The following is a 2,710-nucleotide window of genomic DNA, read 5'->3' on the forward strand; positions in this document are numbered from 1 at the left end:
TTTTTTGAGACTCTGATCTGGTTGGTCCATAAGAAGGATGATGAAGAAGCCTTTGATTTTGGTTTATTTTATACTAACTAGCCCAAAGAGGGGTTATTTGGTTTTGGTTATTTGTTTTCAGACAGGGTATGTTTTACACATGGTGCTACACGCATATCACAGCAACATCATCCAAGATTTTGTGTGTGTGTATTTGAGGTCGATGACTCAATATGTTCGATCAGATTGTGGCTTGGCCGATGGTAAAGAAGAACCAACTATCATGTTCGAGTACGAAACATATTCTGCCCAAGATCTTCATCACCCACGGATTGCAGAAAATTGGAGAGGTCCAAGGGACCTTTAGTGATATTCAAATTAGGGGGAGTAATGTGTGTTATACTTTTTTTCCTTCACCATGGTTTTGTCCCAATTGGGTTTTCCTGGTAAGGTTTTAATGAGACAACTTTAAAGCACATTACAAGCTCTAAATGGTTATGACATCCAAGGGGAAGTATTATGAACCAGATCGTGGATGGCTCATAACCAAGAGATTATGATTTGTAATCTTTCCATTTATATATGACAATGTAATCTTCGGAACCTCTATGTTATGAATAAAGATAGATTTTTCCATTACTTTCGCACAGCAATTTATTCATTCAGGCCACGTTTCAACAACCCTTACGTTTCTTATTATTCATATTGTATTAAATAATATATTATTAGATAGATAATTTAATCAAACAAATCCTAATTATTTCTTTTGTTTTCTTAAAAGATGATTTATCTTTTCCATATTTCCTTTAATTTTTCGGTTTTTCTAAAACAGATATGTGACTATAGGATATTTTAACAATTAACTAGATCTCGATCTGCGCAACCGCGTAGATTTTTGTTTTCATTTATTTTTATATAAATATTTTGTTTTCAATTCTAAATTGGTATATATTATAATATATATGTGTCTATCAAGTTTTAAAATATAATAAGTTTACAATATATTTTTTTATTGAATAGATTGTTTGAAACTTTCACATGTATTTGTATCTTCTTCTATATATATATTTTCGGATTATTATTTCATTATTAAAATCGTAACTATATATATATAAAGATTAGTAAAATATTGTTTTATTGTCATATTCAAAGATATTGTAACATTTCACAAATTTAGATTTGTTTTAAAAAATTAAAGTTTTTGCTTGATAGATTTATATTATCGCGGATTTTTGTTTTCATTTATTTTTATATAAATATTTTGTTTTCAATTCTAAATTGGTATATATTATAATATATATGTATCTATCAATTTTTTAAAAATAATAAGTTTATGGTATATTTTTTTTATTGAATAGATTGTTTCAAACTTTCACATGTATTTTTTTTAGTAAAATATTGTTTTATTGTCATATTCAAAGGTATTGTAACATTTCACAAATTGAGAAAGTTTTTAAAAAATTAAACTTTTTTCTTCATATATTTATATTATTGAGTAAATAATTAAACATTTAGTTTTTTTTTTAATTTTTAAAATAAATCATATAGTTTAAAATTTGATTTCAATGGTTTAAGATAGTAAAGATTAATCATTGTTAGATAATATGATTTTTGTTATTTAAAAAAATCTTTATAATTTTAAAAGTTAACATCGACAAATATCTAAATATTTAACAAATTGAAGTATAGTATTACAATATTAAATTATATTTATTTAATTTATATTATCTGTAAATCTAATGGATCATCTATTGTTTAAATTCAATTATTAATTGCCCAATAAAAATTTCTGGTAGACCTAAAATTTAAATTACAAGATTAGAGATTAAATGTAACATGACTTTTTAGGAATATGTCCATTAGGTCTATTTTTAAAAAAATCACACATAAATCAAAGTTGTGACTTCTGTTTTAATATATAAGATTTGAACTGCCACTTGTTCGTGTGCCATTGTTTCATTGTGGTTGGATCTTTGTCCAAGTAGCTCTATAGGAGTTTCATGTACTTCTTTTCTGTATTTTTTTTTTTGTAAGTTTTGTAATATAGTTAGAACTATGATAGAGATTTAATATGCTGTGAAAATCTATGAAAACAATAAAAGTTTTGAAGTTGATGTTATCGTATTTATATGTTTTGCTCTATCTATATACTATATATTTTGTTCTTTTTCTTTTTATCTGCATAAAATTCTACTCGATTTAATTAGTATTATTAACCAAGTGAACTTAAAATAAAAAGATAAAAATATACAAGATGAGTTGCAAATAATATTTTGATGTTTTGTAATTATTTAACTTAAATCTTAATAATATTTGGTACTACTTTGATTATATTTTAAAAATATAGTAAATTATAATTATGGCAGGGCAACATTTTTATTGTCCGCTTTAGGCACCAGCCAAATCCGGACAGGCACTGTAGAAACCATATTCCAAAACCAAGAATAATTATACACGACAATATCTTTGTCATGTGGCAAAAAACATGAGTATCTGCACTGCACTATCTCCAGCACCCTTCTGGTTAATGGCTTAAGAAAGGATGAGAACTAACAGCAACGATGTCGATCTCAAGAAACAAAAAAATTTAAGTGAGTAATCTACAACATTTATCGTTCAACATCAATAAAGTCCTCATTTTTTTCATGATAACCCTACCATAACACTATCTATGAGCTGGATTTGGCGTTCTCTGACAAATATAAGAACAATCCATGAAAACTGAGACTCT

The sequence above is a fragment of the Brassica oleracea genome, chromosome C7 (assembly GCF_000695525.1).
Source record: "Brassica oleracea var. oleracea cultivar TO1000 chromosome C7, BOL, whole genome shotgun sequence".
In the NCBI taxonomy this organism is placed as follows: domain Eukaryota; kingdom Viridiplantae; phylum Streptophyta; class Magnoliopsida; order Brassicales; family Brassicaceae; genus Brassica; species Brassica oleracea.